Source organism: Eumetopias jubatus, unplaced genomic scaffold, assembly GCF_037043125.1.
Source record: "Eumetopias jubatus isolate StellerSeaLion01/CBP00866 unplaced genomic scaffold, mEumJub1_p1.0 scaffold_1, whole genome shotgun sequence".
In the NCBI taxonomy this organism is placed as follows: domain Eukaryota; kingdom Metazoa; phylum Chordata; class Mammalia; order Carnivora; family Otariidae; genus Eumetopias; species Eumetopias jubatus.
This window is the reverse complement of record NW_028274807.1, coordinates 123293218-123321216: the sequence shown is the minus strand read 5'-3', so window position 1 is coordinate 123321216 and position 27999 is coordinate 123293218. Positions and strand designations below refer to the sequence as shown.

Here is a 27999-nt window from a genome sequence, read left to right as displayed (position 1 = left end):
CAGGAAGAAGCTCCCAGAACAGCTGGGGCTGAACTTGGGAAGCAGTAATTTCTGCTGCGGGGTCTCTAATGTGGCGCTGAGGAGAAAGGCCCAAAGTAATCGGCTACAGCAACCGGAGAGGCAAAAACGACAAAAGCCAGGGACAGGCCAGGCACTTTTCACCCTCTCGCTCACTCTCCGCTGGACAGCCTCAGCTTGATCCACGCCCAGCACAGCATTTGATTGACAGGCGGGCCGGCCCAATCCGAGCGCGGCGCAGACAGCTCCCGCTTCAGGGATAGGAGAGAAAGGAGCGACTGAACCTATCGGATTGTGCCGGGAGGGGGTTTCCTGCCCGCGCGGATCCGCCCACGGCCTCCCGGCCAGTCGGCGCCGCAGCCCCGCCCGCCCGCCGCGCGCGTCCCGCCCCTCTCCCGAGAGCTACGCGGCGGCTGAGCTTGAGGCCTCGTGCCGTAACGGCCATCGCGGCGGCCGCGGCGGTCTCCCGGTGCCCTCCTCAGGTGAGCTGGGGCCGCACGGACCCGGCAGAGGGAAGGTGAGACGGTCCTGCCGGTAGGCAGACGCACAGACAGCCTCTCCTTTCCCCGTGCGTCCACATAGCCTGTTACTCGCTGCGTTGCTTCCTCTTCGGCCAAGTTAGCCCCCCGGGCGCCGTCTGCCGGCCCTGAGCTGAGCCGGAGGGGGCGGGGAGGCCGCTTGGCCGGGCCTGGGCGTTTGCATCGCGGCTCCGCGCGACCCTCTGGCCAGTGTCCGGGACCGCGCAGCCCCAGGCCTCGCTCCGACCGGCCGCTCCTGCGGGGCTGGGAGGTCGAGTGTGCGGCGCTCGCGCTTCCCTGGTTCTTTTTCTCCCTAAAAAGCCCTGTTGTCTGTTGTGGCGTAATCCGAGGTGGGGGAAGGTAGGGACGTGTTAGAGGAGGGGACCGGCGCACTCACCTCCAGCCCTACAGGAGGGGAGGGGGCCGTAACCTGTGCCGAGGGTGGACATCCTTGGGATGCGCCCTGTGCCCCTCCCCCCAGCCCCAGCAGTTTTCCCCGTTCTCGGGAAATCGAGGTTATTTTAATCATATGGACCTGCTGTAGTTTCGTACGCTTGCTTGTTGCTTCGGCTGTGAGCTTTTGACTTAAGTATAATATATCCGGTAAAAAAAAAAAATCTCAGTAATTGGTTTTGTGACGTTCTGTGGTGTTTCCATAAAAGTTAAATTTGCCGTTAGAAGCTCGGGAAGCTGGTTTTTGTTTAGGGCTGAGAACTGTAACATAGGCGCTTAGTTATTGTCGAACGGATGAGTTGGTCACCTAAAAATAATTTCACCCGTTAGATTTGGTAAGAAAACATAGGAGTTACAAAAGAAAAGTTGAGAATTTCGAATCCCATCTTGGGTGGTGAGGAAAGAAGCTCAGTATCTGGTCAAAACGGGTAAATGTTGCAAGAGGTATTCATTTTTTTTTTTTTTTTGATGGTTTTCTTTAAGATTTTATTTATTTGACAGAGAGAGAGAGAGCGCGCGACAGCAGGAACACAAGCAGGGGGAGTGGGAGAGGGAGAAGCAGGCTTCTCGCTGAGCAGGGAGCCCGATGCGGGGCTCGATCCCAGGACCCTGGGATCATGACCCGAGCCGAAGGCAGACGCTTAACCAACTGAGCCACCCAGGCGCCCGAAGAGGTATTCATTTTTAAAAGTCTTTGGTAGATTGATGAAAAACCAACTATACAATTTACTAAGCATCTGGAAAGCACTGTTCCTAAAATCTTAATCTTCAGCGAGGTGGAATGGGGAAAATAATCCAAGAAGGTTTTGTTTGTTTGATAATTGTCAGTTATATTCAGTTCTTAAGTAGGCTCCCATTCACAGTTTGATAGTAACAAGGAATATGCATTGGTTGATTAATAGTAGTTTTCATTCCATCTTGATCATAGACTCTGGAATTTTCTTTTTTGGGAAAATTGTGATTTGGAGGAATTAGCTATAATATCTGTTAAACCCTGTTCGCAGAGTGCTGGAGACTCAGCTGTGCTTGTTCACATATTAAATTTTAAATTCTTCACTTTATTTTTCTCTGCGTTATCTTTTAGTCCATATTTTACCAGTGTTTTCAGGTCCATATAAATAAAATTTGAAGCATACACAGAATGTTTTGTTAGATACTGAATGGTACTTTATGCCTCTGGGTTTATTTTTCTTTCGGACCTTTGAGGACTTTCTTGCCAAAAGCTCAAGGTAGATTTAATGTGATTATTGTTATAAATCACTTGTTAGGAGGACTTCATTTAATAAATACAGAATGCAGTCCATTTTTATCATAGTATCATACTTTAAGTTTTTTTTTATTTTTATTTATTTGAGAGAGAGAGAATGAGAGAGAGCATGAGAGGGAAGAGGGTCAGAGGGAGAAGCAGACTCCCTGCTGAACAGGGAGCCTGATGTGGGACTCGATCCTGGGACTCCAGGATCATGACCTGAGCCGAAGGCAGTTGCTTAACCAACTGAGCCACCCAGGTGCCCTCATAGTATCATACTTTAATAACTTTTACAGTTTACTTACCTTTATAATATGGAAAAAGAGCAAATGTTCTCCACCTACATCAGAAGACTAAATGATTTGTTATTTAGTTAATAAGTAAAATTGGAGGAAACTCGTGAAATCACTAAGCATTTAAGAAATTCTTCATAAATACTTGGGTGTGCTGTTTTAGGAAGACAACTGATATTTATTTTAAAAATTTATTTAGAGAGTGCTGGCCTGCTCACTTGGGTGAGGGGGAGGGAGTGGCAGAGGGAGAGTGAAAGGGAGAGAATCTCAAGCAGAGTTCCTGCTGAGCACAGAGTGTGATTGGGTATTAGGGCTGGGTCTCATGACCCTGAGATCTTGACCTGAGCCAAAACCAAGAGTTGGTCACTCAATTGACTGAGCCACCCAGGCGCCTCAGGAAGACAACTAATATTTAAAGATTATTTAATTAAGGCATTAATTCTATCTGGATGATCCTCATTTTACTGATTCCATAGGCTGACTTTGTTTTGGTAACATTACACATGCAGCTACCAAGACACAAACCTTGGTTTCGTCTTTGACATCCTCTATCCACATAGCATTGGCTAATTTTTGTCAGCCATTTTTTGGAAATTTCTTTGAGATATATTCCTTTCCACTAGCTTGTAATTGGGTTTTCTGCCTACCTTTTGTCTCTACTCAATATGTCCTGCCTTCCACCTTAATCTTAAAATTATGTTTCCCCATGTCCCTCACTGTGAAACCAGCGATAACACTCTGTAATCTATAGAGTATAACTGAGAATTCCTGGCCTTCTAATAGTCTGCTCAAAACCTTTTTTTTTCTTATGACAGCACTGTTTCTCTATGAGAGCTGACCATCCTAAACCAGTCTATCATTCTCATTTAGAGTTTGTGTTTTTCTGCCTTTGTCTGTTGAGAATTTGATTGCCTGTGCATAGCCTGCCTGTTCTTTAAAAGAAATCCCTTCACCACCACCCCCCCCCCGCAAATTTCCAAAGTAGCAAATGAAGTCATAATTTGTTGAAGTTTCATTTTTGGTCCTGAATTCAGTGCAACCTTCTAGATCTTTCTGTTCTCTGTGTTGTTACTTTCCTTTGAACCTGTTGCCCTTACTGTTTTATCATTCCTTTGGTTTTTTTTTTTTTTTAAGCTTATGTGGACTTGTGTCATAATATCATGGAACAATACTGTGGGAACATTGGAATTACAACCTTTCATTTTATAGGTAAGGAAAATGAAAGCCATACAGAATAACTACACAAAAATTCACACATCTAATGATGGTGGCAGAGCTGAAACTCAGAGCTTGATTTCCTAACTCAGGTCTGTGTATTTTTTTTTTTAAAGATTTTATTTATTTGAGAGAGAGCGAGTACACAAGCAGGGTGAGGGGCAGAGGGAGAAGCACACTCCCCGCTGAGCAGGGAGCCCAATGCGGGCTCCATCCTGGGACTCCAGGATCATGACCTGAGCTGAAGGCAGACGCTTAACTGACTGAATCACCCAGGTGCCCCTTGGTCTGTGTATTCCTTAAAAAACTTTTTTTTCTATGTGTTTCCTAAGAAGCTATACTGTTTTTCATCTCTTGCAATGCAGTTTTTTTATTGTTTGCTTTACATTATTTTGCATTCTGTATCTTTATACCTTCCATAGATTCAAAACTTGTATGTGAGGGTGGTGGGATCTTCATAACTTGGATTGTTTAAATCATTAAAACTGATTTAAAGTCTTTTTCTTTGCTTGTTAGATGTATTAACAGCATTAACAAAAATAATATTCTCATCTCTATAGTTGAGTCCGTGATTCATTAAAAAGTGAATGGATCTCTTAGAATTTTTACTCCTGGAGTTTAGTTTGTTTGAATCTCTTAGTTCAAAGAGACTGAATATTTGGGTACTTTCATAGTAGATGTGAACATTGCCATGGTTTGGAGGAAACCTGCAGAGTTTATCACATAACTAAATTTAATGATCCAGCCAAATGTTCTTTTTCTCTTTTAGATTCTTAGAACCACAACACTTTTACATTTTGCTACTTTGTCCTCTTGTTCATCTGTCGGAAACCTTATTGAGCAATCTGTTTATTGAGCAAAATATTCTGAAAACATTTGTTCTTTTGGGAAGTGAGAGAGCTTTTATATATTTGCTCTTGACCTTTTTTCCCTCTTAACTCTAAAGTTTCTGTTATAGTGGCAGCATAGGGTTGCCTTGGTTTTTGTTGTTGTTGTTTTTTTACACTTATGTAGCAAGAGTTGAGTAGTGTAAGATAGTACAGAAAACTATCAGGTGAAATATTTCTGGAAGGAATGTTTTACCCTTTTGGTTTTAAACAGGTTAGAAGCTGTTTTTCTATTTTTTGGTTGTTTATAATAGCTTGTTTTTTGTTTAAGTAAATAGTCTGCTAAAATAAACTGTTGAAACACTGATTCTCTCATTCTTTATTCCTGAAATTGTACTTAAGGATTGCTGAATTGGACGTAAGTATGGTACGGATAATTCTGCTTTTCTTGAAACAGACCAATCGAATAAAGCAGCGAGATTATGCCTTTTAAAAAACGGATGCATCTGAAGAGCTTTTTTGTTGCTTTTTAACAGTCAGCCTTCCAAAAATTTCGGTACATAGTTCCAAATCATGTTGTATTTAGATCAACTCAAATAATTGATATAACAAAGAATTTAATATGCCCTGTATTTTTTGAGCATTCCAGCAAAACAAAAATTTATATTTACCACAAAAACATCCTATTAATTAAATGAGACTTTGGAAAATTTTCCTTAGAAATTCTTGATCGCTTCCAGGTACTAAATGTTCTTGCATGATAACATTTTTTATTTTTAGAAACATTTAGAATACTTTGTGTGCAGCCCCTTCCCCACAGAATTCTGCCCTGGGAAGTCAGTTACTTAATTTTTCTATGTTTCCCCCCCCCTTTTTTTTTTAAAGATTTTATTTATTTTTGAGAGAGAGAGAGAGAGAACAAGCACAAGTACAAGCTGGGGGGAGGGGAAGAGGGAGAAGCAGACTCCCAGCTAAGCAAGGAGCCCGATGTGGGATCATGACCTGAGCCGAAGGCAGACGCTTAATGACCGAGCCACCCAGGTGTCCTTTTTTTTCCATTTCTTTTCCGTATTTTTTTCTTCTAAAGATTTTATTTTTAAGTAATAGCTGTACCTAATTTGGGGCTCAGACTCATAACCCTGAGAACAGGAGTTGCGTGCTCCACCGACTGAGCCAGCCAGGCACCCCTCTGTATTCTTAAAAAGGCCTCTCAGACCTTCCATGATTTAGCATTTGCCTACTTCTAGCTGCATCTCTTGCCATTCTCCCTTTCCCCCCCTTTTCCCTTCAATAGTGAAGATTTTTTTGCCTTAGAACCTGTGAACATGCTCTTCCCGCTGGGCAGATGGCTCCCTTTTGGCTGCTGGTAATAAAAAAAGGCCAGATAATTTCTCACACCAGAAAAACCCAGGGTTTGCATGGCACTCATTTAAATAATATTTCCAGGTGTTTTTTTCTTTAGTAAGAATAATTCTGAAATAAAGATCTTTGTATATAAAGCCTTAGATTTTTTTTTCCCTTTGATTAATTCCTGTTGTGGGATGATGCAATTGAAAATGTCATTGAGGGGTGCCTGGGTGGCTCAGTTGGTTAAACGTCTGCCTTCGGCTCAGGTCATGATCTCAGGGCCCTGGGATCGAGCCCTGCATCGGGCTCCCTCCTCGGCAGGAAGCCTGCTTCTCCCTCTCCCACTCCCCCTGCTTTTGTTCCCTCTCTTGCTGTCGCTCTCTCTGTCAAATAAATAAATAAAATCTTTAAAAAAGAAAACGAAAATGTCATTAATTTCTTTAAAAACCTGTTAAAGTCTCATTTAAATTTTTTAAAATAGCAAAGTACACAAATTTCATTGTATTTGTAGACACCTACTCATCACCCAGATCAAGGTATAGAACATTTCCACTGCTCCAGAAAGCTCTCTCATGTGTCCTCTCATTCACTATTTCCTATCCCCAAAAGTTAATCATTGTTCTGACCTGTATCATTTTTATCTGTTCTTGAAATTAATGGAATCATAAGAGTATACACTCTTGTGGGTGACTACTTTTTTGTAGTGTTTGTGTGTTTGTGAGATTGACCTGTGATGTTGGGTATAGCAGTAGTTGGTCTTTTTTACTGATAGTAATTTTCTGCTGAATGAAATATACAATTAAAAAAATTCACCGTTAATAGATACTTGGTTCGTTTCTAGTTTTTAAGCTATTGTGAATAAAGCTGCTTGTATACATTTACTTACAAGTCTTCCAGTGGACATACACAGTCATTCTTTTGGGTATGTATGTATACCTGAGAGTATAGTTACTCTTTTCTTGTCTATCAGTTTTTGAACCTGCTGGGAGCAGCTTTCTGTCTCCATAGTAGTTTTCTGGAATTTCTCCCTTAACCATAACACTAGTAACTCCCCTTGCCTTTCTTCTGTGTTAAATCTCTTATTTCTTGTGAATCATGTAGTTCTTTTTTTGGTTTGACTCCTCCTTTGGTGGAATATATCCCGTAGTAGATTCCTGTGAAAGGCTGAGATCTTGTATTAATAAAATGCCCCTTGTTTTTGGTCTTCCCATGGGATTTTGCTGGGTAATGAATTCTAGGTTAGAAATAATTCACTTTCAGAAATAATTTACTTTCAGAATTCTCAAGGCATCTCCATTGTTTTCTGGCTTGTGATCCTTTTGAGAATTTTGAAAACATTCTGATTTCCGATCCTAATGTTTTTTTACTTTTTTGGAATTTTGTATCTCTTGTATTCTGAAATTTCATGATGGTGTGACTTGGCATACATCTATTTTTGTGCATTTTCTTGGACATTCATTGTGCCCCTCAAACCTGCAAAATTATGTTCGTCAGTTCTGGGAAATTTTCTTGAATTATTTCATTGATGATTATATTAGTCAGCTAGGGCTGCCATAACAAAATAATACAGACTGGGTGGTTGAAGCAACAGAAACTTATTTTCTGACAGTTCTAAATGCTAAGAAGTCCAAGATCAAGGTGCTATCTGGCTTCTAGACAGCTGCTTTTTCACTGTGTCCTTACAAAGCCTTTCTGTGTAGAGAGTTACCTCTCTCTTCCTCCTCCTCCCCTTTTGAGGGTACCAGTTCAGTTTGATTAGGGCCCCACCCTTATGACACCTCATTTAACCTTAGTTACCTCCTAAAGTCCCTGTCTCCAAATTCAGTCACTTTGGGGGTTGAGGCTTAAACATGAATGGGGGGGCAGGGAGACGACACAATTCAGTCTATAATAATAGTTTCCTCTCCTTCCTTTTGTTTCTCTCTCTGAAAATTTTGTTATTTCTGCTAGTTCTGTTTGTATCTCAGACTAATCCTTTGGTATTTGTTTTTCTTACTTATTTTTCATCTCCTGGTGTTTTTACTCTATATTATATGAGAGGTTTCATTAACTTTATTTCCTAAGCCTTCTGCTGAATTTTTCCTTTTTCCCAGCAAGATTTTGATTTCCCAAGAACTCTTTATTCTTTAAAAATTCTTTTTTTATAGAAAGTATCCTTTGCTAGTTTCATGGATACATTTTCTTCTCTAATTTCCGAGGGTATAAAAATGTCTTTTTTTTTGCCCTTGTTTCTTCTTGGGGGACTCTCTTCTAAATTGGTTTCTAACTTTTATGTTGCTTGAGGTGTCAGTAATCCTTGGATGTTATCTTGAGATTGAAAGCTTGAATTGATGGGGTCTTAAACTTCATTGCATGGTGGTCCAAGTGAGCCTTTTTTTGATGTCTGGGAGGTATTTCCTCTTGAGGGAAAACAATCTTCTTAAGGGCTGAAGGTTTGCCGTGTGTGTGTGTGACTGGATTTCTCATTCCCCACTTTTGGTAGGGTACACAGATTTTTAGTTCTATCTGGTGACCCCAGTTCCGTGTGTGTGTGTGAGAGAGAGAGAGAGAGAGAGAGACTGGATTTCTCATTCCCCTCTTTTGGTAGAGTACACAGATTTTTAGTTCTGTCTGGTGACCCCAGTTCCGTGTGTGTGTGTGTGTGTGTGTGAGAGAGAGAGAGAGAGAGAGACTGGATTTCTCATTCCCCACTTTTGGTAGAGTACACAGATTTTTAGTTCTATCTGGTGACCCCAGTTCCGTGTGTGTGTGTGAGAGAGAGAGAGAGAGAGAGACTGGATTTCTCATTCCCCTCTTTTGGTAGAGTACACAGATTTTTAGTTCTGTCTGGTGACCCCAGTTCCGTGTGTGTGTGTGTGTGTGTGTGTGTGTGTGTGTGTGAGAGAGAGAGAGAGAGAGAGAGAGAGAGAGAGACTGGATTTCTCATTCCCCACTTTTGGTAGGGTACACAGATTTTTAGTTCTATCTGGTGACCCCAGTTCCGTGTGTGTGTGTGTGTGTGAGAGAGAGAGAGAGAGAGAGAGAGAGACTGGATTTCTCATTCCCCACTTTTGGTAGGGTACACAGATTTTTAGTTCTATTTGGTGACCCCAGTTCAGAGTTGTGTAGCCAACCATCAGGTATATTTGGGGAGGAAACTTCTAAGGATTTAACCACTTCTTAGCTTTCACCCGGTCTTCCTTATTTAACCCCCCTCTTTTCTCAGTTTAAGCAGTAGCAGGTGTTGCCAATTCCAGACTCTTTTGAGGATTCCAGGGTATAGATTGGGTTTTTCAACTCCTGGGTTGGGCTTCACCTTTCTGGAATTCACTGAGGTAGTAACAAGTTGTCCATCTGTCTTTTTAGGTTACAAAAATTTGTTGCTATTGCTTGCTTTCCTGTATATTTTGCCTACTGTGTTAATTTCCTTAAAAAAAAAAAAAGAAAGAAAACCTTTGTGTTAAATCCACTATTTTGGAACTTCTCAAAAACCTTATTTGTACTGCCCAAAGCCAGGAATGATTTTACATTTTTTAAGGGTTGTAAGAAAAGAAGAATATGTGACAGACTGTGTGTGGCCCACAAAGCCTAAAATATTTACTGTCTGGCCCTTTAGAGAAAAAGTTGCTTACCCTGTCCTTGTTACAAAGTTTCTGATTTCCTTTAATAAGACTGTTTCTAGACTACTACTTTACTCCCACTCAGGCTTCAGTTTGTAATCTTGGAACTTCCTGAAGCTCTTTGGGTTTTTTTGTTTGTTTTTTTAAAGATTTTATTTATTTATTTGAGAGAGAGAGCACAAGCACGGTGAGGGCAGAGGGAGAAGCAGACTCCCTGCTGAGCGGGGAGCCCGATGCAGGGCTCAATCCCGGGACTCTAGGATCATGACCTGAGCCAAAGGCAGATGCTTAACTGACTGAGCCACCCAGGCGCCCCTGAAGCTCTTTGTTTTAATTTAGCCTAGTGCATATTGTGGAAGTTATGACTAAGAATTGGTAGGTTATACTCAATTATCAGAGATAGGAGATTTTTAAAGTAAAATATCAAAGAGTAGAGGGGCGTCTGCCTTTGGCTCAGGTCATGATCCCTGGGTCCTGGGATCGAGCCCCGCATTGGGATCCCTGCTATGTGGGAAGTCTGCTTCTCCCTCTCCCACTCCCCCTGCTTGTGTTCCCTTGCTGTGTGTCTCTCTCTGTCAAATAAATAAATAAAATCTTAAAAAATCTCAAAGAGTAGGATAAGCAAAATGTTGAAGAAATGAGTCATGGAACATAGAATATATATATATTTATGGATGCATTGTTCTTTGTCTTGTCATGTTAAGTGCAGAACTTAGGCATGTATATTGTGAAGAATGGGGAAAGGGGCAGTTGTTACATTGACAGCAGGCTCAAGTCATACTTTTAAATGAGTCATTTTCATCAGCCGTCCCTGTAGTTGGTAAATCATAATTGGCAGAATAATTTTGGTTCTAGGCAGGAAGCTGTTCTAGGCAGTAATACACATACACATATATGTATAAGTGTGTGTTTTTATACATATATACAGATGTATGTAAAATTGTATTTTTCTACCTGATGTCAGAAATGAGAGGGAGAATTAATGTAAGCCACATGTCACAGTGGGAGAAACAGGATTACATTGTTATAGGAAAAAAAATAAAATTTTTTAAGTTCTGGCTGCCAAAAAACTGTTATGTTTAGTCTTAATTGTATGAGCAGTCTCTTCACAGATTTCTTGTCTAATTGTCTTTCATTCCTCTAAATGGTATCTTGTCTTTAGTATTTATCACTGTTATTTTTTAATATGTGTATTCCAGAATTTTCAGGAAATATACAGACTCATGCTCACTTTAAAAAAATAGGATCATATGCTACATCTTGTTTTCTACTTTAGAGATTCTGGAGTCAGCTTAAATTCCAGTATAGGCTTCATCACTATTTTTTGGGCATAGGCCTTTATAAGCCTCATTTTTCTTCTCTGTAATATGGGGATGATACCTAATCAAAGGATTATTATAAGACTTAAATGAAGATTCATAAATCCATTTGGCTGCTAAGTAGTGTTTGGTGCACATTAAGGACTTCAGAATCAATTTTTAGATGTAAAATAACTGGTTTCAGAATATGTTTTTGATGTTGCCGTTGCCAGACTGCTGCTCTTCAGAAAAACATCAATTTACACATTTAACAACAAATAGTGTTTCTTAACGGCATTATTATTCTAATTTTTGCCAACCAGGTAGGCAAAAAACTGACAGAACTAAAAGAATTCAATAAATCCATAAGCAACATATGAGATATTTTAGCATACCCTGTCTGTGTAATTAGTAGAACACTAAGACAAAAAAAAAATCAGATTTGAACAACATCAGTAACAAATGAGTCTGATTGATATGTATATAACATTTCACCTAGCACTTGGAGAATACAGATTTTTTTTCCAGTGCCTGTGGAAATTTTCCCCAAACTGACATATGCTGGACCATAAAAAAACATGGAAATAATTAATTCTAGAGTATGTGCTCAGACATGCTGGAATTAAGCCAGAAATTAATTACAAAAAATAACTAGAAAATTGTCAGCTATTTGGAAACTAAACAATATACTTCTAAGTAAGTAACCGAGGAATTAAAGAAATAACATGCAACTGTTTTGAACTGAGTGATGAAAATATGATTTAACTTAAGGGATATATAGGTAAGTCATAGTTAAAGCAAAGTGCAGAGCCTTAAAATGTATGTGTAAGAATAAAGGATAAAAATAATTGAAAGGACTTTTGGGTAAAGATGGATGAGTGAAAGATGCATTTACTCCCCTCCAAAGCCCACCAAGGTGATAATAAAGGTTATTTTTTTTTTAAAGATTTTATTTATTTATTTGACAGAGAGAGACATCGAGAGAAGGAATACAAGCGGGGAGAGGGAGAGGGAGAAGCAGACTTCCTGCCGAGCAGGGAGCCTGATGTGGGGCTTGATCCCAGGACCCTGGGACCATGACCTGAGCCGAAGGCAGACGCTTAACGACTGAGCCACCCAGGCACCCCATAAAGCTTATTTTAAAAGATTTGAATTACACAGGTAAAGAGAATGGAAGAAACAATAAAATTTGGAAGCTGGAAAGCAAACAGACTGATAGAAACTTCCGAGTAGGCTTAAAAATGTTGTCGTAAACTGGAAATAGAAAAGATGTAAAAGAATACTCAGGCTCATGAATTGGCAGCATCAGGTACTTTTGTTGAAGAGGGGGTGAGAGTGTTGCTAAAAATAGAAAGATTGCTTGAAAGTCCATTTAAGTAGCAGCTCAGTCGTAATAACCGAAAGGTAGAAAGAAACCAAATGTCCATCAACTGATAAATGTGTAAATAAAATGCAAATCCACATAATGGAATACTATTTGGAATAAATAGAATGAAGTTTTGATACATATTTTAACATGAATGAACCTTGAAAACATGCTAAGTGAAAGAAGCCAGTCACAGAAGACCACAGATTTATGATTCCATTTGTATGAAATGTCCAGAAAAAGCAAATATCTAGAGACAGAGAGTAAATTAATGGTTGCCTGGGGCTTGGAGTAGGGGAGATTAGAAGGAAATGGGAAATGACTGCTCAAGGATATGGGCTTCTTTTTGGTGGGATAAAGATGTTCTAAAATCTATTGTGATTGTGGCACAACTCTGTGAATATACTAAAACCATTGAATTGTACACTTTAAATGAGTCAGTTGTATAGTGTGTGAGTTATATCTCAGCAAAAAAAAAAAAGGGAAAAAAAGGCGCTCAAATCTAGATCTCTTCATCAATTTGTATAGCTAAGTGCCTGCCTTCTTTACTGCCCCAGCAGAAGACTGAAAATTTATCCTCTGAGAGGACAAAACAGAGTGTTTCTGAGAGAGGGGTGGGCACTAGACATAATCGAAGACCAGGTGTCCTATAGAAAACATCTGAATTAAGTAAATGTACTCAGTGTTGGGCCTTTTACCAAGGCCTCATCTCCTATATTGCTCCCAGGATTCTGGCAATCAGGTAACAACTTAGAAGATGCTTCTCTTAACCAGCCCAAGGGGATAAGTTGTAAGTTATTCACAATCAGCTTTTAGGGCCCTACTTTTGTTTTACTTTATTTTTTTTAACCAGTAAGCATTTATTGAGCAACTACCAAATGTAAACCTTATACTAAGTGCTGTGGGGGATATCAAAGAAATAGAAGACTCTTGTTTTGCAGGAGTTCATAATCTAGCATTCATTAAAGAACAGTCCTAAGAAATATATTGACAAAAACAGATTTAAGAGACGTCTTACCAAAAGTGCTCAGTAAATAATTGGGGTTGTTGGAAGGCAAGTGAGGCCCAATAAGTCAGGTAAGTATAATCAATAAAGAAATGGTATTCTGTATATTAGTAAATTTTTTATAAATTCACTTGCTGAATAGGCTGATGATATCCATATGTACTATGAGGGCTTCCACATTTTCCATTAACTTTGTATCTTGGAAATTAACAGTCAAGTCTTTTGTTACCTGGGGGGTCATCCCCACCAATTTGTCACTTAAAATACATGGCTCAGGGCACTCCAGAAACACTCCTTTGGCCACTGAATTCTCAATTTGTCTTACGTCTAGCTAAATAAAAGATTCTTTTGCTGTAGTAGCAGGCAGTAATCAACTATGACAGGCACCCTGTCCTAAAAATGCTGCTTCATTGCTTAGATTTTTCCCTGGTCTGGACACTTTTTTTAGAGCTTGATTTGCATACTAGAATAGGATTTCTACTATCTGATCTGTAACCACAACTTTTGGTTACGGGCGTCCCCTGATAATCCCACTACTGCTTTTACTTTTCCTTCATGGAAAGACTATGCAAGAGCCAGGGCTTCTGAAGACAATCTTGTTTCAGGAGATGATCCACTCTCTCCACCTTCTCGGCATCATCACATAAACAGATTTTGTCCTTAAAGAAAAGATTTGACAATCGTAGCTACTAGTGGATTGATAAGCCTTCTTTCCAAGCAAAGTCAATGCCTAGCTAACATTTCTTCTGGTGGCTAGTGATTTGAAATGGCTGCTGTTATAGACCAACTGAACTTCTGAGATCTCCACTGTTTCCAGTTCCTTTTGAGTCTGCTGATCAATCACATGCAACTTCTCCACACTGTCCAAGAGCACAACTGTGAGTTTATTCAAGTAAAGTTGATGAGGTCATAGTATAGGTGAAGATATTTTTGTTTATAAGTAAGATATATTGCTCCAGATTCATCTTTTAACCAGTAGCAAATGAATAACATCTCTGCAAAAGTCAAGCATGGGATTCATGTAATTATGCACTGCCACGAAGTGGCAGGCCAGCAGTGGAACACTGGGAGAATCTGTCCATAGGGAAAAGTCACCTACACTTTCAAGGATTGTTTCAATCCAATGACCAGTATCTTTATTAAGGATGCCATGACCAAGGAAAACTGTGATGGGATGATCTTTCAACTTAGGCTTAGAGGGGAGAGGCTCAATACAGCAAACTTCACTCTTGGAACCACTGAACAGACCCTAGATTCACATGTTCTCACTCCCATCACTTTCTTAAATGTCAATTCAAAGGGTGCCTGGGTGGCTCAGTCTGTTAAGCGTATGCCTTTGGCTCAGGTCATGATCTCGGAGTCTCGGGATCAAGCCCTGAGTTGGGTTCCCTGCTCAGCGGGGAGTCTGCTTCTCCCTCTCCTTCTGCCCCTCCCTCCTCTCCTGCTCTCTCTCACTTGCTCATTCTCTCTCTCTCTCAAATAATAATAATATGTCTTTAAATGTCAATTCAAAAACAGAGCCTCTGCTGTCATTGCAAATTGTAAGAGTTGTATCATCTGTAAACTTCATATGCAATATTGCTGTTCCTGGAGGATGAACATCTCTTACTGATCTTAGAAGAAGTTTTCCATTGACCAAATCCCACATCATGATATGTCCTTTAGCAAAGCTACAGAGAAGTCTTGAGTAGTCATTGCTGATACTGAAGGCGGAGATGTGACCATACTGACCTCCAACACTAGTGTTACCCAGACAGTTGCAAAGCTTGATTCTGATCACATATTAAAGCCAATCCAGGAGATGTACCCACTGCTATCAGACTGGACACTGCAATTTCAGTAGGCAAGCCAGCATCCACTTTGTCAGCTGCAGACACTACCTGGTCAGAATTTCCCTTCAAAAATGAATGTCACGTAACTGACCGATGGGATGAAAAAGAATCTGGTAATTTTTTCTTCCTTTTTAAGTTGGTACTATCTCCACTATCTGAAGTTGCCACAGACGAAGTATCATAGGAGTGAGAATCAATAGTATCAATGTTTAACAGTGTAGGATCCTCAAGAACAAAAGACTCCTCTTCATCATCAGTCTGAGTACGCTTTCCAGTGTTGGAGGAGTACAACTTGAAGAATATCAAAGTCCATGTCATCAATCGGATCATTTTTGAACTCTAGTTCCTTGTCTAGATCTATGTAAGAATTTTGAAAGCAAAACTTCAAGATTGAAAGACTTATTCAGCTCTTCTTCAACAGTCTTGGCACAGAGACTCTGTTCCACATTTTTGTGATCTGGTTCATTTTCCTTAATTACTTTTAATAATTGTAATTCAATCCAAGCAAGTTTTTGTTTGTTTTGTTTTGATTTTTGGCCTTAGATCATGATCTGAATGATGATCTCTGTGCTTGTAGCCATTCTAGCCCAGGACCTTTTATTTTATTTGTTCTAAGTAATCTCTATGCCAAACGTGGGGCTTGAGCTCACCATCCTGAGATCAAAAGTCACATGCTCTACCAACAGCCAGCTAGGCTGCTCCTAGGGCCTTACTTTTAAATATTAGCAGACAATCAAGGATCATTAGGGTTCATGAAGAAAGCTTTTAATATAAGAGACCAAAAAAAATTTTTTTTCCAGAATAAAAAATTCTTGAAAATTAGAGCACAATAGTAAGAAAAAACACTCCGTAGAAGAAAGGAAGTTGAAGTAGAGGAAAATATGGAAAATAGGTTATAAAAAGATAAAAGGTCAGTCCAGGAGGTCAACTTCATCTAACAGAAGTGCCAGTGAGAACAGAGAAAAGAGAAGAAATATTAGCGAAACAAGAAAAATCCTCAGAGTTGAAGAACGTCATTTTGCTGATTGAGAGGCCTTTGGGTACTCAGGAAAATGGATGAAAATAAATGTATACTATCAATCTGGGACTAGTCAGGAAAATGGAGATCACACCACCTATTATAACAGAATTTAATAGAAAGAATTGTTTAGCCATCTTATGGGTTGAATTGTGTCACCCCAAAAAGATGTGTTGAAGTCCTAGCCCTCCAGCACCTCAGAATGTGACCTTATTTGGAAATAGAGTCGTTACAGAGGTAATCAAGTTAAAGTGAGGTCAGTAGAGTGTGCCCTAATCCACTGTGACTGGTATTCTTAAATAACAGTAGAGGAATTTAGACACAATTTTGGACACAAGCATAGAGAGAAGATGGCCATCTACAAGCCAAGGAATATCTGAGGCTATGAGAAGCTAGGAGAGAGGCCTGGAACAGATCCTCCCCTAGTGCCTTAGGGAGGGCATTGCCAGTGCTTTGATTTTGGACTTCTGGCTTCCATAACTGTGAGATGGATTTTTGTGCTAAGCCGACACAGTCTGTGTTTCTTTGTTATAGCAGCCCTCAGAAACCAATACACTGGATAATTGGAGAACTGAAAATGCAATAAGGGAGCACTCAGGTCTCATAGAGATAGTAACTATAGGAATTAATTACTAGCCCCTAGGGCTGGGAGAGCAAAGAAAAGATACTGGGATTAATTTAGAAACATGAAGAGTGGCCCCAAGGAGCTGAAACTCTGACTTCTGCCTGCTCAGAAAGTAAAGGTATTTTAAGAGACTCGATGAGGCTGCTTTGTGAATGGCGGGAAAAACACAAAAGCAAAAAATTGCTAACTGGGGCCAACTGCTGCTGCTGGAATCTTTGTTGTTGCCAGAGTGAAGGTTGGTGTTGATGGTTGATGCTGACCTGAAGGAGTATCTCTCCTGTTCCCTCTTTTAGTCTTCTACTGTCTGTCTTGTGACCCTTATGTGATTCTCCAAGTCTAATGGAGTCAGCTAGCAAAGGAGAAATGTGACTTAGAGGGTTCCAGCCCCCCAGCGTTACAAAGCAGAGTAGAGAAGTAGGTTTGAAGCCAGGGGCAATAACTAACAAGTACGTATAGACACTGAAGTATGTCTTCCTGAAAGTCTGAAATACATAAGACAGAGAAGATCCTGTAAACTTCCAGAGGTAGGGGAAATGGGTCATATTACAGAGATTGAGTATTTTCAGCTGCAGCCTCACAAGCCAGAAGATAGTGAGCAGTGCTCTCAAAATCTGAGGTAAAATGATTTCCAAGCTAGAATTCTGTTCCCAACCAAATATTTTAATTTTAATTTTAATTTTTTAAAGATTTTATTTATTTGAGAGTGAGAGAGAGGAACAGAGGGAGAGGGAGAAGCAGACTCCCTGCTGAGCAGGAATCCTGACATGGGGCTTGATCCCAGGTCTCCGGGATCATGACCTGAGTGGAAAGCAGATGCTTAACTGACTGAGCCACCCAGGTACCCCCCCCAGCCAAATTTTTAAGCATAAGTTTAGAGTGTCGACATTTTCAGAAATGCAAGGTCTCCAAAACTTTCTCTTCCTTACTTCTTCAGAAAACTATTGTGTGATTTGCTCCACCCACAAAAGGAAGGAGAAAACCTCCATAAAAGAGAAGGTGAAAGATACAGAAAACCGGAAATCACATTCTAGAGAGATAAAGAGCATCCCTAAGGTCATAGAAAAAGGACTCCCCAAATGCTGATTATCTGATAAAAGAGCAATGAGTCCAGATTTGAGCAGGTGAGGTGTTGCCAGTTTTAGGACAGTGAAATCAATAGAATACCTGGTGGCTGTATATCTAATTTAGGCAATTGGCAGAAAAATTGGAGTTGAATTAGTGGTATTCTTTGATTTGCTTAGTTTTTTATATTGGCATTTTAGAACTTTGTCCTGGAATTATTCTCTTGTACTCTCTTATAGGTGATCCCATTCAGTCCTGTGATTTTAAATAGTATTGATAGGTGGATGCTTCACAAATTCATGTCTCTAGGAAAGATCTCTCTACCATTTTACGTTCCTACCAGTAGTGCACAAAGTTTCCAATTTCTCCAAATCCTTACCAACCCTTATTTTTTTTCTCTCTCTTTCTGATAGTAGTCATCCTAATGGATGGATATAGGGTACTAACTCATTGTGGTTTTTATTTGCTTTTTTTTAAGGATTAGTGATGTTGAGCATCCTCTACTATGTTGGCCATTTGTATATCTTTGGAGAAATGTCTTATTTAAGTTCTTTGTTTTTTCATTGAGTGATTGTTGAGTCTTAACTGATTTTTAAATTTCTGTTGTTTTTCTCTTTCCTTTTGACTCCTTCTTGATAGAGCAGGCAGAGAAATTAAGATTTCTGTATTAGTGATGGTATGCTAACAGCCCTAATTAACAAATCTTAGTGGTTTACAGGATGGAAGTTTATAATACTTTCTCACATTACAGCCCAGTGTATGTGTGTGATGGAGTAGGAGTTGGGATACCTCTGTTCCATGCAGTCATTCAGGGACACAGGCTTTTTATCCTTTTTTTTCTTTTTTTTTTGGTAGGCTCCTTGTCAAGTGTGGAGGCCAATGTGGGGCTTGAACTTAAAACCCTAAGATCAAGACCTGAGCCGAGATCAAGAATTGGACACTTAACCAATTGAGCCACCCAGGCGCCCCTCCTCTGTCTTTTTTAAGTCATCACTGTTATCACCATGTGGCTTTTGGGGTTGTTTTGAAAACGTTATGGAAGAAGCTTTTAGCCCCAGGCTGGAAGTGGCATATATCACCTTCACCCATATTCCATTGATTAGAAGTGAGTCACATGATCCCACCTAACTACACAGGTGGCTGGAAGATGTAGTATAGCCGTGTGCTAATGAAGGAGAGGAGAACACAGACCTTAAGGAGTACTAGCAGTCTCTCACAGTGTTTACTGGATTAGAACTCCCCTGCTTAAAACTCTTTAATAACTTTTTTTTTTTAATACATGGAATAAAATTGGCCTCTGTCTGTTTCACCTTTTGTATTACTTTCTCCATTATTATTCTCAAGCTACATTAGACTAGGTCATTTCCCAAAACATGCCAAACTTTTTCCTTCCTAGAACCTATGTGTTTTGTGGTTTCCTTTGCTTGGACCACTCTAAATATTTACATGATTGCCTCGTTTTCATCTTAAAATGTCAGCTTAAAATCCATCTCTAACTCAGGTATCTAAAATAGCCCTCCTATTCTCTTTTTTGAAAGCACTATGTTTATCACAATCTATAATTTTTTTATTTGAACATTTTGTTTGCCTTTGCTGTGTCCTAGAAGATGTCTCTTTTTGTCACTTTTCTATCCTTGCTGCACCCAGTCAGTACTTAGCATATGCTAGTCATTTTGTAAATGTGTTGTATGACTGAAAGGCTATTTATTATACACAAACTGAAGTAAAGAGACTGGAGTGGATAATAACCAAGAGCTCTTATGGTAATGGTAATTTGGATTAATTGTTGAGGGTTTGGGTTTTAGTGGATGCAGTATCAGTGGAATAGAAAAGAATGAACGAGGGACATTTCAGAGGAAAATCCAACACAAATTGCTGTGTGACTTAAGCAGGGAGTCTGGGAGAATGGGATGATAGTGATTTGTAATTAACCGGGATTAGTGAGGTTAGAAGAGTTGGCTTTTTGGAGATAATGATGGGTTAGGGTTGATGCATGTTGAATTTGAGGTATTCAACGTAGAAATGTTGAGGAATAGTACTTTGAATTAGAGAACACACTTGGAATTATAGATTTGGAAGTCAGCTGGCCAACAGTGATAAGATGAAGCCATAAAGATGGATGATCTGTTGAGAGAAAGGGTGTACATTGAGAAGAACAGATGACTTAAGGGGAGAAAAAGGAGGAGCCACAAATGGAGACCAGGAGGAGTGGATGGAGAGGAAGGAAGAGAACCTGTTGATTATAGGTTAAGGAAACCAGAAAGAGTTTTAGGAAAGAGGGATGGTTAGCTTGGCTGCTTCTAGTATGGCTATTCCTTTTGATATGTATTTGAAGGTTCTGAACTGTTACCTTTCATGGAGGTTATAAAATGGTGATATTAATATCTGCTTTGTAAGATTGTTGTGAGGATTATTAACATATTAAAAGCACTTAACATACGTATTGTACTGTGTCCAATAAACACTTCTGAAGTGAAATGCAGTGAGACAATACAGTTAGGGATTAAGGAGATATTAAGTTAGGTATTAAGTTTATAGTGGGAGAAAAGGCTTCTGGGCTTCTGTAGCAACTTTCTTTAGAGGTATGTTCTTTTTAAATGTTACAGTAAGTTAGAATTGTACTAAAAGCTTATATAGCGATAACATTTATGAATTTTTATTGAAGTGTTTTTAGTAGGAATTTTCTGATCTGAAAGTATGCAGAATCATAGCAAAACAATGGCAGTTCATCTGTTTATGCTTCTTAACCATATCCTACTGAATCTTATCCCGGAAGCATTTATAATGCACGTGCCCTTTTGAAAGTCATTGTCCTTTAAAATAGTCTGAGTAAATTATTATTTAACATTGAAATGAGAATATATTTAAGTTGGAAACATAGTTTAATATGTCAAATTACATTAACACCAACTTAAAGCATCTTTTTTTGGTAGTGGAACTTGGTTTTGGGTAGTATGGAGAAATTCCAGTTGCCACAGGCTTCTATTTTCAGGTAAACAAGTATGAGAGTCATTAACACAAGGGAAAGTGGGAGGTTTCTTGTTGCATTCCTTTTTATTCTCATCTTTTAAAGTTTGCTCATCTTTTTGTTTAGGGAACTTTGGTGGGTTAGCTGAGTAGAGTTTAGTAGCGGTTCGTATCTTGTATGATAATTTTTTTTCTAAACATCTATTATAATGGAAAAAATAAGTTATTGTTGCCTTTCTCATGATCATTAGCAGTCTAAGTAAGAATATAACTTTGGAATAAAGGATAAGGTAAAAAGGCAGGTAGGTAGGAAAGAAGAAGCAAGGGGAGAGAAAAAGAAGTTGAGAGATATTGGTGAAAAGAGCTACTTAAGTTCTTTCCCTTGTATCAGGTTTCAGCTGGCAGTGAATTAACAGTTGAAAATTGCTTTGTCACCCAAATGTCCATTGATAGATAAATGGATAAAGAAGATGTGGTATATATATACAATGGAATATTATCCAGCCATAAAAAAGAAGGAAATCTTGCCATTTGCAGTAACATCGATGGAGCTAGAGTATAATGCTAAGTGAAAAAATGAGAAAGACAAATACCATATGATTTCACTTATGTGTGGAATTTAAGAAACAAACCAGCGAGGGAAAAAAAACAGAGAGACAAGCCAAGAAATAGACTCCTCACTCTTGAGAACAAATTGATGTTTACCAGGGAGACAGGTGAAATAGTTGACGGGGATTAAGGAGTACACTTGTAGTGATGAGCACTGGGTGATGTATGGAATTGTTGAATCACTATATTGTATAGCTGAAACTAATATTACACTGTATGTTAACTATACTGGAATTAAAATAAATTGCTTTGTTAATAGCATATAATTGGTGACTTTTAGGTTATTTGCTACCTGGGAGAAACATAAATTTCTGATTGTAAAATTCAGATATAATTATCACTGAATTTATATCCATACAACTGGTGGTAGAATTTTTAGCATTAGGTAGGAGGGTAAGGGTGGGAAGTGTTTTATGTATTATTTTGTTTAATTTTCTTAGACACCCTGTAGGTAGGTGTTACTAAAGCACAGAAAGGTTAAGTACCTTGCTCAGTGTTGCACAGATAATAAATGGCAGAGCAAGAATTTATATATTTATTTTTTTCAGAGCAAGAATTTAAAACTGGTGTTTCTGTCCTCTTGTAGTTATCTTTTATTCATCCCTTTGCTTTATTTTACAATTCCATTCAGTCACTTGTTGGCTTGTTGGCTTAAAGAAAAAAAAAAGTTCTATTGAGATACATTTCACATACTATACAATTCACCCATTTAAAGTATATGATTCAGTGCCTTTTAGTATTTTCAGAGTTTTGTAACCGTCATCACTATTTAGAACATTTACATCACCTCTTAAAGAAATCCCCTTCCTGTTAGTCATCACCCTCTAGCCTCTCCTATTCCCAACCCTAGGCAACCATTAATCTATTTTCTGTCTCTATGGGTTTGCTCATTCTGGACATTTTACATAAATGGAATCCCACAATATGTGGTCCTTTGTGACTGGCTTCTATCCCTTACCATATGTTTTTAAGGTTCATCTATGTTAAAGCATGCATCAATACTTCATTCCTTGTTATTGCTGAATAATATTCCATTGTATGGATATACCACATTTTATTTATTCATTCATCATTTGATGAACATTTGGGTTGGGTTCTCCCTTTTGACTCTTAAGACTAATACTGCTATGAACACTTATGTTTTTTTCCATTATTGTGGTAGAATATACATAACATAAAACTGACCATTTTAACCTTTTTAAAGTGTATAGTTCTGTGGCTTTAAGTACATTCACACTGTTGTGCAACCATCACCACCATACATTTCCAGAACTTTTTCATCTTCCTCAGTGAAACTCTATCCATTAAACACTAAATTCCTATTTCATTCCTCCAGTCCCCCCGGCAACCACCATTCTGTTTTCAGTCTCTATGTATTTGACTAGTCTAGGAACCTTACATAAATAGAGTCATACAATATTTGTCCTTTATTAATTGGCTTATTTAACTTAATGTGATGTCTTCACAGACATACTCATATTGTAACGTGTCAAAATTTCCTTCTTTTTAAAGGCTGGTAACATCCCACTGATTGTATATATCACATTTTATTTACCGAGACATCTGTTGGTGGACACTTGGTTGCTTCTGCTTTTTCGCTATTGTGAATAATGGTGTTCTGAATATGGGTGTGTAAATACCTATTCAAGACCCTGCTTTCATTTTTTTCTTTTTTTTGGCTGGATCATATAATTCTGCTTTTTATTTTGGGGGGAAAGGCTAAACTGTTTTCCACAGTGGCTGCACCATTTTCGTTCCTACCAGCAATACACGAGGGTTCTGATTTCCCCCTGTCTTCTAATACTTATTTTCTGTGTTTTGATAATTGTTGACAATAGTTGATAATAGCTGTCCTATTGTGTGTGAGGTGTTAATCTCATTGTAGTTTTGATTTGCATTTTAATGATTAGTGATGTTGAACATCTTTTTTGGTGCTTATTGGTCATTTGTGTATCTTCCTTGGATAAATGTCTATTCCGGTCCTTTGTCCATTTTTTAATTGGATTGTTTGGTTTTTTTGTTGTTGAGTTGTAAGAGTTCTTTATATATTCTGGATATCAATCCCCCGTCGGTTATATGACTTGCAAATATTATTTCCCATTCCATGGTAGTGTCTTTTGATGCACAAAAGAGTTTAATTTTGACGATGTCCAGTTTATTTGTTTTTTCTTCTGTTGCCTGTGCTTTTGTGGTCGGATCCAAGAAATTATTGCCAAATCCAATGTTGTGATGCTTTTGCCTTGTTTTCTTCTGTTTTATGATTGTAGCTTATTTGGGTCTTTGATGCATTTTAAGTTATTTTTGTATATAGTGTAAGGTAAGGGTCAACTTCATTTTATAAGTTTTATGTGAGTATATGCTTTCATTTATTTTGGTCGTATAACTAGGAGTGGAATTCCTGGGCTATAGGGTAACTTATGTTTCTCCTTTCAAGAACTGCTGAACTGTTTTCCAAAGTGGCTTTACCATTTTACATTCCACCAGGAGTGTATGAGGGTTCTGGTTTCTCTATTGCTTTTTGAATCTAGACCATATTACCTTCTGACTGACGTATTTCAAAAATTTCCTTGGCCGGCCTCTTTGGTGATAATCTCACACCTCTGTCTTTCTCCAGTCCTCTTTCACCAATTCTTAATACTGTTCATTGTGTCATAAGAGATTTGAGATGAAAGGAACTATAATCATGGAAGTTAAGCCATTCATTTTTCAGTTGATAAATAAAATTTGAGGAAGAGATTTGACCCAGTTATAGAGTGACATTGTCAACACTAGATACCCTACTATGAATGTAGCTTTCACTTTATTAAATCATTGTGTTCCTCATTTATGTGACTAAAACTCTTATCTGTGTTAACTACATCTCCCCATCATCTACCCTAAATTAGTCTAAAAGCAAGGAGTTGTGTGTAGGTAATTTATTTGGCAGATGATCCTAGGGAACAAGAATAAGGGAATGGGAAAAATGGGAAACAGGAAAAGAAGAAAAGCCAGTACAAGAATGTAATATTGAGTTACTCACTGCTATGCAACTAGGGCTCCATCCTAGTGGGAACTTCTGAGGATCTAGATGCTCCTCCAATTGTCTGCTTATGGATGGACAGGAGAAACTGTTGTCTGCTCTTGTTCTCCATCAGTTCACAGTTGCCCTACTGGCATGTAAATTCTTTCACCTTCACTTTAACACTTTAGGCCTCCACATAAGAGCCAGACAAGTGCGTTGGTTCCCTGTGGTGTCTTACTTCATGGCCTCAAAAAAGCACAGGGCAGAAAGCAAATGAATCACAGTGAATTCTGCCTGGGAAATAAGTCAAAACTTACCCGGAAGCATTAGCTTTAGTTTATGACAAGTGTGGTGGTCAGAATAATGGTCTCTCAAAGATCCTAATCCTCTAAACCTGTTAATATGTTACCTTGCATCACAAAAGGGATTTTGTAGATAGTGAGATTTTCCTGGGTTATCTGGGTGGGCCCAGTGTAATCACAAAGAGCTTTTTTTAAATAAGAGGTAGGCAGGAATGTCAGTCCAAGAAGGAGATGTGATAATGAAAGCAGAGGTCATGATGTGGCACGGGGCCAAAGAATACAGGCAGCCTCTAGAGGTTGGAATAGATAAGGAATGGATTTTCCCCTAGAGCTCCTGAAGGAATGCAGGCTTTGATTTTAGTTCTGTAAAGCCTGTTTTGAAATTCTTATCTCTAGAACTTTAAGATAACAGATTTGTGTTGTTCTAAGCCACTAAATATGTGGCAATTTGTTACCCAGCAGTAGGAAACTGCTGTTCCGGCTAGCATCAAAGGACACGTGGACAGCCTGAAGATGAAATGTAAGAGATTTCTGATAGAATCTACCTCTTGCTGTTGGCCTCTCCTTTGATTCTATCTGTATTAGCTTCCTACTGCTATTTAGCAAATTACCACAAATCTACTTCTTGCTCTGCTCAGATCTGCTTGGACCCTACATTAATTCTAATCCATCATTGAGTCACTGCAGGCTCTTAACAGGAATTTAAGAAGGGTTAGTGGTGCAAACTAGTGCTGCCTGCTGCTGCAACTGGTATTGAAGCAGGAATAAATATTCATCATTTCCTTCTTTCACCACCCATTCTAGATTTCCCTTATGCTAGGCCAGTAGTGCAGCTGCTTTAGGTTGCTTGTGACTTCTAGACTTTCATCCTTGAGGGATTTGAGCCCTTAGTTCCCTTGCCCTTTTTGGGCCATGGTTGTTGCAACTTCCTGTTTATTATAGTGCCAAGCATGGAAGCACCCTGAGTTCCAGACAGACTGCTCCCTACCCCAATTGTGTACCACTCCTAATGATAATCAGAGTCCGTTACCACTGGTAGTATAGTTTTTCCTTTCTTTGCTTGCTTGTCTATCAGCACGAGGATCCCAAAGTGACCAAGTAGTGGTCATACCTTTTAGGCTCAGTGGAACCATCAGTGTGTGTTCTGGTGGAAGCATTACCTTCAGGACCTCTAATACAGGAGAGATTTTAAATCGTTGGAATGAGTAACCCAAATTCCACAAGTGAGTTACTGGGATTGATGGTGAAGAGTCAGTCCAACTTCTATGCCTTGGTTTCTGGACTCATGCATTCTAGATTAGGGATATAACACCATAGCCATTGTTTCAGTGCATATACTGCATCCTAGGGGACCAACAAGGTAACTGTTTAGCTGAACTTTTAGTATAACATTCCATCATTCTTTAGTCAGTTTCCTGGTGATGTGATATGTATAGGACCAGTGGATGCCATGATCAAATACTTCAACCACTGAATAGATCTTTTGGTTTGGGGTGATGTCGTGATGGATTTTGGTAAGCATTTTGAAGCTATTGGATGATGGTGCTGGGCAGAGGTACTATGAATGTTGAGGGACACTTTGGACAGAGAATGCAGTCCCATTTAAGTGAGTGTAAATTCTGCTGCCTTTCAGAATGCAAGAGTCCCAATCCCATCATGCCACCTGTTCAGCTCTATGTCTGATAAGTTGCTATTGGTATTCTGTAATGATCCTAATCCTGCTAGAAATCAGTCAATTTTAGAAGACTTTTTAATTACATTTTTCAAAAGTAAGGTGATGTTTTTGATAATGGGGAATCTGATGAAAAGGGGTTTTAAATTTTAATATGGTCAACTAATATTTCATTTATAAGGAATTCAAGAAAAGGCAAACTATAGTGACAGAAAGCTCATCAGTAATTGCCAGTGGGGAGGGAATTGGCTGTAAAGGGGCATAAGGGAACTTTTTGGGGTGATAAAAAGTGTTTTAGAGCTTGATTGTAGTATAGGTTATACAATTTTATACATTTGCCAAGACTCATTAAACTCTACACTTAAAATCAGTAAGTATAGATTACATCTCATAACTTATTTCAAGGGAAGAAGAAGATTTAATGTACTCATTTGTTAACCTTTTCCATATTAGTTTTTTTCCTTTATAGTTAATTTTGATTTCTAGGTTTGAGAAACTCTTCTTCCCTTTTCTGGGTTTTTTTTTTTTTCTGATTTTCCCATTTTATTAATTTCTGTTCTTTATTTCCCTTCTTGTCTTGAAATACACCAGGGATTTGTTTTAATCAGAGAGAGTAAGACACACAGAATGGGAATGACTGTCAGAAGGAAAAAGGTTTTACTCACAGTTGCCTTGGGGAAGCACCAGGGTTGGTGAGGAAGCAGAAGGAGCAAGGGAAAAGCATGTCCAGAGCTTTGATTATGGTTAAGTGGGAAGGAATTGAGGAAGGATAGGCAAGCCTGAGCAAGTTGAGGTTTGGATAGTTTGAATAATTTATAGTTCTGGGTGATACGGGTGGTCTTTAGTTTTCTAGTACCTGGCCGCAGGATGAGTTAGTGGGCATACCGGTTTGGTATGTGAGAATTTTTTGAAAGGAGATGTTGGTTAGGGGGTATAGGCTTTGGATACGTTGATTGTGCATCAGAGATGTGTTCTCAGGCAAGTTGTTTTTCTCTCTCTAGGAATTAGGTAACCCTGGGAAAGACAGTTCCTCCTTGGGTTCAAAGGGCCCTGCCATGTCAGACCATCATAAATATGGAAAAATTTTAAAAACATGACTAATACACTTACGCTTTCTTTTGGTTAACTTGGTTGCTTTTTTCTAGTTTCTTGATTAAAAGTGTTAATTAAGGTGTGCTTGGGTGGCTCAGTCAGTTAAGGGTCCAACTCTTGATTTCAGCTCAGGTCATGATCTCGGGGCCGTGAGGTCAAGCCTTATGTTGGGCTTCGTGGGGAGTCTGCTTGAGATTCTCTGTCTCCTTCTTCCTCTGCTGCCCCCCTTGCTTGCATATGTGCGTGCTGTCTCCATCTTAAATAAATAAATCTTTAAAAAATGTGTTAAGCGTATTCATTCTTAATGTTTAGTTACAAATGCAACGAGGCTATAATTTGAGCTGAACTCCACATTTAGATAGTGTACTTTTATTGTCACTCCTTTCTTTATAATTTCTATTGTGATTTTCTTTTTGTTTGTGTAGGAGTCTGTTTTTAAGTTTCTAAACATTTAAAAATGTTTTATTGGGGATTTCAACATTGTATTATGGGCAGAGAGTGCAGTCTTAGGTATAAGTTGTTTGAAATTATTTTGTGTCTTTCTTTGTCATTATCAATTTTTGAAAATGTTCCAAGTGTACTTGAGAATAATTATCCTTATTTTTTTGTTTGTTGGGAGGTTCTCTGTGT

General features: G+C 38.9%; 1 protein-coding gene and 1 pseudogene across 6 annotated transcripts in view; one reads left to right on the top strand and one right to left on the bottom strand.

Annotated features, from left to right (window-relative positions):
• Nucleotides 1–302: 302 nt before the first annotated feature.
• On the bottom strand, nucleotides 303–27160 carry LOC114205578 (vacuolar protein sorting-associated protein 8 homolog; annotated as a pseudogene).
• The window catches only part of NCK1 (NCK adaptor protein 1), a 77804-nt gene continuing 50214 nt past the window's right edge, over nucleotides 410–27999 (top strand). For 2 of the 6 annotated variants that reach the window (XM_028099189.2, XM_088026151.1), the window contains exon 1: nucleotides 410–500. The gene's annotated coding sequence lies outside the window, so the exon portion shown is untranslated. Of the gene's footprint in view, nucleotides 536–1490; nucleotides 1664–3683; nucleotides 3741–27999 lie in introns of those variants that run through there. The other 4 variants (XM_028099188.2, XM_088026150.1, XM_088026152.1 and 1 more) reach the window with 3 other exon arrangements.